Here is a 13,870-nt window from a genome sequence, read left to right as displayed (position 1 = left end):
AAACACAGATTTCATCTGGTTCACATGCTTAATAAATTACTGAGAATAAATGTTTGGAGATCGTCGCTTTATTTCCTCATTCAATCCATATTTTTCTTCGATTTTATTTGCCGAGTGATTTCTGATGGAGAATCGTGGCCATGTTCTACAGTGCATAACAATGGAAATACGATATCAGGTCGGGGGTGTAAACGCAGGTACAATAAACACACAATTTCGTCGTTTGCCGTGTAGACGATACTTCCGGCTCACGTGTAGGAAGGTGGGTTGAAGTTTATGGTGTACCGGTTATCTGTACCGAGCAACGAGTGTTCTTTAATGTTCTTTTTCCCCCTTTTCCACATTTTTTACCTTTATCAGTTTCTCTTTTATCCAAACCGTTGTAAAATTTATCGACGAACGGACGTAAAGCTTTATTCGACCATCGTCTCCGCGATTTTAAAAGGCTATGCCGGTATCCGAAAGCCTCGAGATCAGTCGAGCAAAATTCACTGGATGAAATCGTACCGCATTATCAAACGGAAGCTGCGATTTTCGCATTGTTTAAAAATAGATTCAACGAAAGCTACGGGGTAGATCCAAGCTTGTACCACACACTTCTCTCTTTATTATGGCTGTGCGACTCTGGCCGTAGGTATAATGTCATTCGCTTCGGATTCTGTTGCTGGACAAAAGCGCCGGGTACGTTATAAGCTTAAAGCTTATACTAGTGTGTTCATCATGAATACGGGAAGCTTGTTTCAAGCTCCGCGAGCGAGGCAGTCCGGAGATGATTTTTGTCGTTTTTTTCTCTCGCCGAATTGTATTCGGTAATTTCTAATGAAGCTTTGCTGCGGACTTGATTTTCGCTCTTCGACGATAATGAATTTTTTTTTTTTTTTTTATTCGTTCTTTTTCTCTCTGAGATATATTTATGTATACATTCCAGAAAGATAATTGTCGCCAGCGTGTAATTGATGCGTGAATATTAATCCTGGAATAATCGCGATTCATCAGAAGGACTGAAGGAGGTTTAAAGCCCCTGAAAAGTACTTTTTCAGGTATAATTTAAATGTGATTGAAAATAAAAAAAAAATTGAAACAATTCACCGTCAGTAAAATCGATTTCCCATTTATTACGATTTGTTAACGATTAATTTACTGTTTAATTATTCTTACGGAAAAAGGAAACAAGTTTTTTGGGGGAAATGATCAGCACCTTACTCGTCAAACGGACTCTTAAGTCTTTTGTTTTATCATTGACGTACCAGTTCGGTTGAAATCGGTTGAATTTGGTTGAAATCGAACGAAATGAGAAAAGTGAAATTGGTCGAATATGCGTTTCGAGAAAAATGTTGAGCTTTTTTAATTGAATGATTGATAAAAAAAAAAAGAAGAAAGGAAATGAGAGAGTTCAATATCGTCCATCGCCTCTTTGGCTCCTCAGTTCGGGGTCGACGTTCCCCTGCACTCACCTTATCTGATCTAAATTCATCAGTTCCGCAATTATCTTGATCGAGATTCAAGGAATCTTTTCATCTCGCGACTCGCCGTCAGCGAGGAGCCGGGATCAAAGGAGTTCGTGGCCGCGTGTCGATCCTCGGTAGAGTGTCGACTGAAAATTCAGGGTAGAAATCATCCCCGAGGAACGTGACGAAGGAGCCTTAATTTCGAACATCCTGCATTTCAATTCAAGTACTTTATTACAGGTACCTGCGCCTGATAGGTTAAGAAGTAGATAGACACAAGGTAGATAGACGCCAGAAGCCGCGAAGTACTTGATCAGAGTTCAGTTAGCTCTCGGCCGCTGCTCGTGCCAGACGCGTCGTTCTCAAGCTTGGCGTCGTCGTTTTTAACTATGATGTAAAGGTCGAAAGCCGCGAGGCGGAATGATAAAAGCCCGGGAAACCAGTTGTGCTTGAAATTAATCGATATCTCGCGGGAGGGAAAATCTCGGTTGGTAAAAAGTTATCGCAATTATTGCTGTTGCGAGGTCTTTTTCTTTTTCCTTATTTTTCTCTTTTTAGTTAAATTCTTTTTCTCTCTCTCTCTCTCTTCGCGACTGATCCGTGATTGAAAATTATGTGAAATGAAAGGATTGAAATATCTACGCGCTGGACGCTAAGTGAAAAGTCAATTGTATCCTGTTAAGAAACTAACGAACGAATAAACCTGGTGATAATTCTAGCCTGCAGCAAAGACGCAGAAAGTTTTAACGAGGTGAAACAATAATTAGAAGTGTTATTTGAAACCCGCAGGCACCCTTAATCGTAAACAACCACCTTTTGTAGGAAAGCAGATTAGCCTCTGAGATATGACTCGTTATTCGCCCTTCGTTCTTGGTGAGTTTTCATCCCTCCATATATATGCATATTATATTATATAAACCTTATACTCTGTAGAATTTCTACAATACAAATCGCCTCGAATTTCATCATGCTTTAAGCCGGGTTAAGGCGACGTTCTGGATTTATCTTCACCGTTGTATGCCCAGGTTCTTCCTTGTGTCTACCCTTCTTTTTCATCCCCCGGTTATTATACACCAGACGGAATATCGTTTGACCGACTTTTGTCTTCAATCGGAAACATGCGTTTTTATTACGCATTTCATGTATTTTTGGCTACATAAATTTATTGTTTTATTTCTAGTTTTGTGTGTTTGAAAGTTATCAATCGAACAAATAACACTGATCACAGGTTAAAAGTTAAAAATTGAATTTTGAGATTGAAGCAGGATATTTGGAGATAAAACATCGTTGTGATTTCAATAAATTCTCCCTCAGGTAATAAAAATTGAGCCATTTTCTTTAGTTAATTTACAAAATGCTGATGAATATTGAATTGAATAATCAGCAAATGACGATAACTCATTCATTCTGAATAGTAACCCAACTTTTTACACAAAAATACATAAAAAATTGCATCGAAAATTATAACCCAACTTAATCGACATGTATTGTGCCTATTATAATGATAATCTTCGATTTTGGTAAAAGAAACTTTGGCCAGTTTTATTTTCGAAATAAGATTGATTGTTGATTCAAGATTATTAGTTTTTTAAACTTACCAGAAAATATTTAAATATAAATTTTCTTTGGAACAGTAAAATACTGAAAATCTGTTGCATTCCACTAAAAAACGCTGAGGTTTTCGATCATGAATATAGAAATAAAGTATAAATGCACTCTAATTTACTTGCCAGGCAAAAGTATCAATCTTTTATTTCATATAGAAACTTATTCGTAGAATGAAGAATTTTAACCCCAGTGGAAGAATTAGAATAAATATGAGCCGGGTTGAGTCTCAATTCGCCAAATTGAAAGCCTTGACGTTTTGCAAATCATTTCTTTATCCACTTGTTTTCCTTCACCCTTTGTCCCTGATTCTTTTAAGACTCGTGCATACCTTCACCGACAGAAACCCTTCAGGCTAGATTCAGTAGTTTTCAAACAGAAATTTTCTACCCTTCGGCCTGCCTCACCCTCTTATATGTCACTCGATGGCCTAAGAGCGGGCTTTGTTTACCCAGGAAAGATAGTTTTCGCTTCGCTAGCCAGAGCGCAGATCATCCCTTGTCCTTATTTTTAAGGGATGATCATACAAGGGCTTGCCTATCCAAAAAGTCTTACCGTCAGAAGCTCGTGGCACGTATTTTGGTCGGAACGCAAGGGTTTATCATCAGAATCAGGAGCAGAGACACTGAAAGAATTACGCATCGATCAGTGATTGAACAGAGTCCTTTGAAACCTGCGGCAATAAATAACGTGTCAGCAGTTCGAAGTTAAAATTTTTTGAAAAGCTGTGTGAATTTAAGCAATGGTGATATTTACTCTTTATCTTGACATGTTTCTGACTACCATTCCTTTTTTTTTTCTTTTTTTTTTTTAGATTTTGTTTCTCATTTCAGAAAATTATTTCGTTAATTATTTCATTAATTTAAATTATATTGAAGAGCTTGCACTTATGACTAATAATGATTAGCTGCTCCGAGAAGATAATTTATGGTGACTGTGCAGGAAGTCCTTTTTCGCGTAATATATACCCAAGGACCAGCGAAAAAGTGAAAAAACGTTCTTGGTAATCGAAATGCTAATCGGCTAAGCCCCGAGGGTTTTAATAATGAATTAATTAAGGTAAAGAACGAGTCGTAAAACCCCGCGTTGAAAAGTGGGGGAATACGTTACTGCAGCGAGGTATTCTTTTCATTTTTCTCTTTCACCATCAGAGTCAGAGTAGTTAATCCAAATATAGGTAAAAAGCGTTTCAGCAAATGAGGCCTGAAAAGTTTTCAGCCCGGTGAGAAAGGCGAGAAAATCCTCCCTGAAGGGTATTAAAAGATTTACTCAAGAGATAGGCGACCGAGTCTCAACTTAGCGCGTTTTTCATCGTTAAATAGCAAGCATTTGCCTCTTCTCTATCTGGGAAAGTGTCTAAGTTAGTGGAAAATTCATAGGCGAAAATAACGGTTGGCTCAAACCGTTCATCTATTCGGTGAACTACATCCACTTCACCATCGTACAATTTATTTTCACCACATATTATTTCACGCCAGAGTGGCTGAGCTTTTCAAACCAAAAAAAAACAACAACCATAACTTGTCAAAATCGCTTCTGGATTTCCTGCGATCGAACCCTTCCTTTGCCATTCCCGCGATGTCATATCAAAGGCATTTGAGGGTCTTTGCCTTGGCTTTTCTTCGAGGCGATTTCCCGATCGCTTCTCCGTTCCGGCCTCGATTTCATCCTTACGCCGGCGATCATGAACCCTGAGTTGGGCCTGTTACGCATATTTATAGGTAGAGACAACTTTAGAACGACGTTCGATCCACTTTCTTTCGTCTACGGTAACGTCAACCCCCCAAAAGGGTCCACCTTGAGTGTATTAAAGCTGCACTGCAGGCCGGAAGCGAATGCCTAAGCATTTTTTTGTTTTTTACATGAATTGGGATTGTTTATTCAAAATTTTCCCGAAGTGAATTTTCCTCTCCATTTCACTAGATATACCTACGTCAGGTATGTAATGTTGAAAAAATTCGCATTCTGTTATTACTTTGCGATTGATTGTTCAAGATCAATAACTAACGGATGAAATGTCCAGATGATATGAATCAAAGATTCATCGAAAGATCAACTTGTCGAGATTTGATACATGCGCTGATCCAAAATTGAAAACGCTTATTATTGTGACGATTGCGTTTTTCGATGATTTTGATCACTCGCTTCGTGCTCGAATAGATCGATTCGGAAAATTGACGACAGTTTCAAAACAAACCTGAACACGGTTAGAAAAAAAATTTCCCAGCAGGCTCACTAAAAGTTTTGTGTTGATTTAACCCTCCGTCCGTAATATGAATGAAAAAAAAAAAGAAAATTCCTCATATTTTTTCTTAGAAAAAAACGTCAAAAAATCTGAAAAATTTCTGAAATACTTCTGCAATCTCCTTTTTTATGGTCCAATTAATGTAAAAGAAAATGGATAAAAAATCCATTTTCATTTAAAAAACCATAACTAAAACAAATTTTTATGTAAAAATAAAATTCTTGCGGGATTGCATAGCTAAATATACGTATTTTTGGGAAACAAATGTAGTAAAAGTGCTGCTTTCAAAAACTATAATTATTTTGATAAACGAAAAGGTCATATTTTTTTGATAACAAAAATCAGAGAAAACAGTACTATTTTGTTATATAAATATATTTATTTTTATATTTTAATTTAGAAGTTAGAATCATACAGTACATGCCTGCACATACATATGCATGCAATAAAAATTATTTCAAGAACGTTAAAATTAACATAAAAGTCGAAAAAGAGCATAAAATTAGTTGTATTAATTTGTCATATCAACAAATTAAATGTTGATATAACAACTTGAATGTTAAAACTAAAAAAATTTGTGTCATATTCATCAACAGAAATATAACAAATAACAACAATATGAAGTGGACTTGCTGGGACATTATTAGGATGGGCCAAAAAAAAAATTTTTTTTTTTTTCGTAACCGTGAAAATATCGTTCAAGATGATGAAAAACAAATTCTGTGAAAGTTTGAGATCTTAATATTAATATTAAGAGGTACCTCTTTGCGATTTTTTATTTCTCATTTAAATAACACGAAATTTTTTCTTTTTTAATTTTATTGCATTCTAACGAATAAGCGAGTTCTAAAAATCAATACATATTTTTGTAGGAAATTGAACGATCTACAAAAAAGGTCTGATGTGATTTTTCGCCAAGTCGACTCGTTTAAAATTTATTCAAGGTTAAAGTTCAACCTCAAATGGTATATATACGAAATATTAGCTCAAAAACATGACACATATTTTTCATGAAGTTCATCAAGTGTTTTTTTGGCAAAACATTAAAATTTTTACGAAATACTAATAATTGTTGGGAAAGTCGATTTTCCTCACAATTATTAGTATTTCGTGAAAAGTTTGAGTTTTCGAAAAGGAAAAACAATTTTCTTCACAATCATTAGTAAACATCTCGATGTTTTATCAAAGAACAATTGATGGACTTCACGAAAAATATGATGTTTTATGTTTTTGAGACTTATTTCGTGATGAAATATAAAAAAATTGTGGAAGTCGTCGTATATCATTTGAGGTTGAACTTTAACCTTGGATAACTTTGAAACGAATCGACTTGGCGAAAAATCGCATGAGACCTTTTTTGTAGATCGTTCAATTTCCTACAAGAACATGTATTGATTTCTACAACTAGTTTATTCGTTCAAACGCAATAAAATTCCAAACTTGACAAAAACAAATTTCTGTGTTATTTAAATGGGAAATCAAAAATGGCGATGAGGCACCTCTTAATATTAATGTTAAGATCTCAAACTTTCACAGAATTTGTTTTCCATCATCTTGAACGATATTTTCACTGTAAAAAAAAGCCCACCCTAGACATTACATTCGTTCAAATTTTTCTAACAGTGTAACACAAAATCAATACTGACCTTGACCAATCCTCGATATCGCCAGGCGGTTTTCTGATTTGCACAGATTGGCATCGCGTCGTAAGTGGATTTTCACCGGTCGCGAAACCAAACTTGTGAGAAGCATGGCCAACCGGATTCTCTCGGAATCTCTGTGAGAACGGATAAATCGGTGAACTCGGGTCTCGCTGCTTGCATGTACAAATTGGGAACGCGGCCCGCCCTGATCGGTATATCAACGATTCGATTTTCCCAAGTTCGGTTCCCTCGACGGCCGGTCTTCGCCATTTGAGGAAGGCCAGAGGCCAGGGGCCACCGCTCAGAGGAAGGCAATGCCAATTTCGGCTAATTTCGCTTTCGCTTTACCGAATCCTGCTGGGAGATCGATAAATCCTCCCGCTATTTCGCATCCCCCTTTCGCTTCGCCCGTCTCTTTTCCTCGGCTCCCGTGGCACTCCGGGGAACAACAGACGAGTGTCGAAATTGATTTGGTCCAATTTATTGAAAGACTCAGTCAACGACTCCGTCACCTCCGAAACTCATTTATATATATATATATATATATATATATATATATATATATATATATATAATAATATATATATATATGAAATGAGTTCGGTATATATATATATATATTAGGGTGGCGCAAAAAAACCGACCATTTTTTTTTTTTTAGTCTCGTGTGACGAAATGTTAGTTTTTGATGTTTTAAGAGCCCACTGCAAAGGACAGCTCACAAAAAAAATTTCAAGAGGTCGCTCCAAATTTTTTAAAATGTCAAAAATCGTCAAAAAATTAAATTAAAAAAATTACATTTTCAGTATTTTGTTCGATTTTTAATTCATGTCGTGGTGTATTGTTATCGATTCTTTCTTACTAAATTAAAGAAAAAAAATGTAAGATATTTTAATATGAATATTAAAAGGTCCCTCGAAAAGATCTAAAGAAATGCACCAAAAAATTGAAAAAAAATTATGAGCGACCTTTCAAAATTCAAATTTTGAACTGAAACTTTCGGAAACTTATTTTTTTTTTGTCTATAAAATTATACCGTAACGAGAAAAAATTAAAAAAAAAATCGATTTTTGACGATTTATGACGTTTTAAAAAATGTGGAATGACCTCTTCAAAATTTTTTTTTTTTGCACTGTTCTTCGGAGTGGGCTCTTAAAACATCAAAAACTAACATTTTGTCACACGAGACTCAAAAAAAAAAAAATAGTCGGTTTTTTTGCACCACCCTAAAAAAAAAGAAAAAAGCAAATGGAAGAAAAGGCACTTTGGAAAGGGGATAATATTTTTCCTAGCAGGGAATCAGAATCGAGCGACTTATGGAAAATTTAACAGTAAAATGGAAGAATTTTCGGAAGGTCAGAGAATGATTGAATATTCTTTCGAACATGCATTGAGGATGAGTAGAAAATGTGTATTTGAAAGAAAGGCTGCTGATCTTTATATTATTTCGCAAATCCTTAGAGTAAAGAAGATTGATGAATATATTTGAAAATTCGAATCGATATTCTTACATAAGATAAAAGATGAATAAGGAACTTAAGTGGTGAGGGTTAGAATTCCAAGTTGAATTGGTGTGGAATATCCCATATGCTCTGATATAGTACGTACATCGAGAGAATTGACAGATGGAGAAATAAGGGTTGAAGCATCTATAGCGTGGAAAAAAATCTGGAAATAAGGCAGCACCCTTAGAATTCTTTTTGCGAAGGGGAAGTAGGAAGGAAAAAATAGCGGCGAAAAATACAAGGGAAAACGAAAATTATAAATAAGTCATCGTCGCTTATACGAGTATAGATATCCAAGAAATTTATCCGTCGAATCATTGTTTCGTTCGATCTGTATAATCTAAGAAGTGTAAGAAAAAATACGATGAATCACTTGAATCGTAAAATTCACGTTTAGGAGCGTGTAAACAATTCAAACATGGCGGAATGAAGCACGCCACGGAAACCTTGCACAGCACGCACTGTACTGTACCTCCTGGTTTTCCGTCTTGATATCAAGTGCCAGGCACGATTCGTATCCTCGCAATTTCACCTTTTCTCACATCTTCCTTTATATTGCCCCCATCTGGGCAATATACCTACGTACCTACGAATAAAAACATATTGCTGAGTTGCGTTTCCGTCGTAAATATCGAACAATCCGTTCGGCTTGTTCTCAATTTTCCTCTCGCATCGTACTTCCGTTCACTGATTATTATTATTATTATTATTATACACAGAAAAATATGGTTTAAATTTTAAACGACTCATTTAAAAAATTAGAACTTTTACTTGGTCCTGAGAAATTGCTGAGTTATATAAACTATGGCGATTATTTTTCTATTTGTCTTAGAGAGTTATTTATTGTTTTTTTTTTTTTTTTTTTTTTCAATGCCGAGAGCTGAAGAATGAATTTTTATATTACTTACGCAAAAGTGTCTTATATTAGTTACGAAAAGTAAAGAAAAATAAACTTTCGATAGAGCAAAATTCTGATGATTAAAATATACTCACACAGCATAGTTTAATCAACGAGTTGACGTTAAAAATCAGAGAAACCGAAAATCAGAATAACCAGGATTCCGAATATAAAAGTATCTGTAATCCTAAACAAAGAAAGGTTGAAGTGGTGAAATTTTACCAATCCAGAAACTCACGGAACAGAATATTTTAGATTATTCAGGATTTCGATGTTTCAGATTTTTTAATATTTCTACTTCCGGAACTTCCGGAACTTTGCACTTTCGGAATTTACTTTACGTTTCGCCACCGAAAACATCGGAATTTCAGGCCTTCGGAAATTTCAAAATCGGAATTTCAACCTCGGCCCGAATACATTTGCAGCCTAGCATGACAATTTTAGGAAAATAAGGACGATTCGATTACTCAGATTGCGGAAAATGAGATAAATCTTGGAACTCGGGTGTATTTTAAAGCATACCACGTGAAGTCTTGTCTATTCCGACGTGCAGTAATCGACGTGTTGTGTATAAGAAAAAAAACCTTAAAAAGAGTCAGTCTTCGTTTCATGATCATGAAATTAGCCTAATATTTATATAAAAATAATATTTGCATCTACGGTGTCTCAGAACTTTATCTGTTTAGTCTGGGCCAATTATAAAATTCAAATAAAAACGTGATGTTTACAAAAACAGTAATTTTCAACGGCACTAAGCGTGTCGTAACGAGAACACCACCGGTATTTACTGCAGCTAATTTCATGCAGCAAAAATTCATCTGCCAGAAAAACACATAAGCTAGAAAGAAAACCGGGAGTTTATGCACATTTGCATTTCAACCTGTGTCGGAAAAGTTTTGCTAGAATTTTAACCATCATCTAGTAAGAGTGAAAGAATAATCCAAGTTATGACGTTTCCATTTTGCGCAACTTTTTTTTCGAAACAAAGTAAAAAAAGTGATTTACAATTTATAAGGATAAGACAAAGAATAATCTCTTATATCTATGAAACAAGTCAAATGTACGATTCATAAAAAATAAAATAAAATTTCTGTTGCGTCTTTTTTTCCTGCTTTAAAAAGGCGCCCGCTTCCACCAATTAGATAGACGAATCCTTCGCTAAACGACGATAGTGGTTGTCTGGAGGAAACGTGTAATTTCCGAGCCCTTTAGACCGGTCATTTGATCCTGCCGACTCCGAAGCGGTTAGCGAAACGAATGAAGCTATCCGATCCTGACGCCTGACCTCGCAGGTTGATCCTTGCGGTTGACTCGATTCGGTCTTGATATATCTTGCTCTTACCGCCTGTTTCCTGTGGCTCGGACCAAATCCGGACTAGGATCTGCGTTCAGGGAATTCGGTGCCGTAGGAATAAGGATGGAAGAAAAAAAAGACAAGAAGAAATTAAGAGCACATGTCGTTCAGGATTCCTTGCAGTCGTGAGTGAGAATTCGAAATTGTATTTTTTAATCCTTACAACAAGTATTCAATAGTGTGGAATACAATTTACTTGAATCAACTTTGCAGTACTTGCAGCTTGATTTTACGAAGCATTAATTTCAAGTAAAGCTGAATCGGGTATACATATGCATAATTCTCGTTTTTTTCTATATCACGCAATTTTCCAAGTTTTCATCAGATAGCAAACCCTCTTCGCTTTGAAATTATTCAGCCCCCGTTGCGGCCTTCGATTGATAACGTGAAATATTGACTTCGTTAAATTTCTTGTATACCTATATATGTGATCCAAGCCAGGGGGTGTGCTCGATAAATTTTGTGGCTAATCGAGACGCGTGTAATCAGCTGGCCTGGCTGAATTTATTCAAAGATTCTTATGGCCAATCGGTATAACGTGTATAATAAATCTTGTGCCCAACGAAGCCTGTCATTTTATTTTCCAGCTAGTCGATATCGCTTGTTGCCAATTGAGTGGCGTATAAATGACTCGTTTCTCTCTTTTCAATTCATATTCGAGTTATGAAGCACAATAACGAATTTCCCATTGACTTCCGTAAGCCAATTTTCTATTCGACGAAAAGTAATCTGCAGCATCATTTATATCAAAAAAAGAAAATTCGATTACAATCTATAATTTTTAATTCTCGTAACCGCTTCTCGTAACTCTTTCGTGCGATAATCATGATTTATGTTCGTGATTGCCGCAAGTCGAACAGCAAATTTTTTCCGTAATAATATGTATCGTAATCACGATGTCTACTGTATTGAAATCAATGAATTACATGGATGATTAGAGAAGTACGTAGGCGTTGCCGGTCGAACTGCAGGGATCTCGATCAAGCGTGTCTCTCTCTCTCCCTCTCTCTCCGAGAGATTGTAATTTGCAACGTTTTTTTTTTTTTTTTTTAAGTATCTGTATCACTCATTATTATTTTCGATTAGTATTATTTCATCTTGTTCATTTTTCGATTTATTCTGTTATTTTTATTTGGCTTTTGTTTTTCCTCTATTATGTACTAGAATCTAAGAAGTTTTAGATTATTATTGGTTTGATGAACCATCTCAACGCACTTGCTGCGGGTCTTTTGTAATTACAATAAATATCCTGTATCTCTCTCTCTCTCTCTCTCTCTCTCTTGGATTCTCGATAGATGATCTGCAACATCACTTTGCATCTGTCTCTCAGAGATGTCCGATCTTTGTTACTTCAAAAACGTTTCGCCCATCGATCCACATCTGGCTGTGATCAATCACCTTAGTTCTCACGCACGTGGTATCGATGATCTGTCATTACGGAATATCCTGGATTCCCTACCGATCATCTTGCTTGTTTGCTGGCCATTCCCAACCACTGACTGAATACACCAGTGCTTCCCCAACTCTGGAAAGTGCTTTGCGTTATGACGATTGGGTAAAGGCTCCAGTCTCAGCAGATTTGTCCCATTGCGAACCTCCGTCTTTTATCAAAGCTATTTTAGCACATCATCCTCCTCCTGCAATTCTCAGGTTATCTCGAGGAATGAGGAGTGAAGATACTAACGGAAGAGTCAAATCTCGGAAGTTGACAAAACTAATCTTCTTTGACTTTGAAAAATAAAATTTTATTCTCCCGAAGGCTGTTCTTTTCGTTGACGCCTAAGCAATCCGTATATATTCGAGCATCACGTGGGTATGAATAAAACGATATATATGTCCATCCATTCATCTTTATATATATATATATATGTATGTACTTATAGTGAGATATAGATGATTGTTCTACATTATGTGGAAGATTGCGTTTAGTTGATTTTTCGTTTCTTCACATTTTTTTTGAATTCACGAAGTATCGTGAAGAAATGACTTTTTTTTATTGCTTACATTAATCGTAATATCAATTTACGTCACAAAATTACCCAGACTTGTAATATTAGGTCTTCAATTGATATTTGAGAAGTGTATTTGACGACTTTTTCATTATTAACTCATCGTCAATCTCATGATAAAATAGTTGAATTTGATATGAACTTTCAATTCAGGAGAATGAGATTTTCGGATGATACGATATTGTGTTATGGATCGTGATCTTTGGGTTGAACATAAATGTCGGGAGAAAAAAATAATAATTGAAATGCTACAGCGTGTTTCATCGTCAATTCAAAACAATGTGAAAAATAGTAAAAAATCAATTAAACGTGATCTCACACGTAACGTAGAACACTCATCTTTAAAAAAAAAATTTCTTCAAACCCAAACAAACTTTCTAAGGGATGCCACTGTGGAAAATCGTAAATTATTTTTTTCTCAAACACCTTAGCATCTATATATCTATGCATCTCACTTTCTCCCTCTCTCTGTCTCCCTCATCTCAATGCAACTCCCTCTCGCATCATCTCTGTCTCTCTTTTTTCACTGCAGTCATGACGGCGAGTATTCTCAATCATTCAATGCATCGGAATGGCGGCGCGGAGCGACCTGAATGCACGTAGAGTCGCTGTATACCAATCCTGATATGCAAAACTCATTTCATTTTCACGAGAACAGGATTCTTCGCCAAGTTCCTGCAATTTAACCTAGAATACTAAATCTCGGCGCCGGAATCTTTGCGTCGTTTCTTTTTTTTTTTAGATGCATTACTGCAGAGTCATCGGAGTAATTAAAGGGGGACATCAGACTAAATAATAGAAAAAGTGATCAGAAAATCGATCATTCCAAGAATACTTTCTCCAAGTTTTAAGTAAATCAGTTGCATCGTTTTAATACTTCTTACTAAATAATTCTTTAAGAATAAATATTCTAATGAAACTCGATTTACATACTTTTGGATAAAACAATTCTCAATGGAATTGAACAATTACTTTCCCAGCTATAAATTCTCAAAATTTATCCATTTTTCAGCCGTTTATTCGTACTATCACATCACATTCACTTTTGTTTTGCAAGACATTGAATATCAGATTGTGATGCAGTTGGTATAACTGCTGTGATCCTTTTTTTAATTATCTTAAATTGCACTTGATCATCATGAAAATGGCCTGGCAACCATAGA

The 13,870-nt window shown here is 35.7% G+C and overlaps 1 long non-coding RNA gene across 1 annotated transcript in view; it reads left to right on the top strand.

The window, feature by feature from the left end:
• Nucleotides 1–1,799: 1,799 nt before the first annotated feature.
• Nucleotides 1,800–13,870, top strand: part of LOC124413046 — a 74,981-nt gene continuing 62,910 nt past the window's right edge. The window contains exon 1 of the long non-coding RNA XR_006929842.1: nucleotides 1,800–2,321. This is a non-coding gene — a long non-coding RNA (uncharacterized LOC124413046). The remainder of the gene's footprint in view (nucleotides 2,322–13,870) is intronic.

The sequence above is a fragment of the Diprion similis genome, chromosome 2 (assembly GCF_021155765.1).
Source record: "Diprion similis isolate iyDipSimi1 chromosome 2, iyDipSimi1.1, whole genome shotgun sequence".
NCBI lineage: Eukaryota > Metazoa > Arthropoda > Insecta > Hymenoptera > Diprionidae > Diprion > Diprion similis.
The sequence above is the reverse complement of the archived record's forward strand: the minus strand, read 5'-3'. Positions and strand labels throughout refer to the sequence as shown.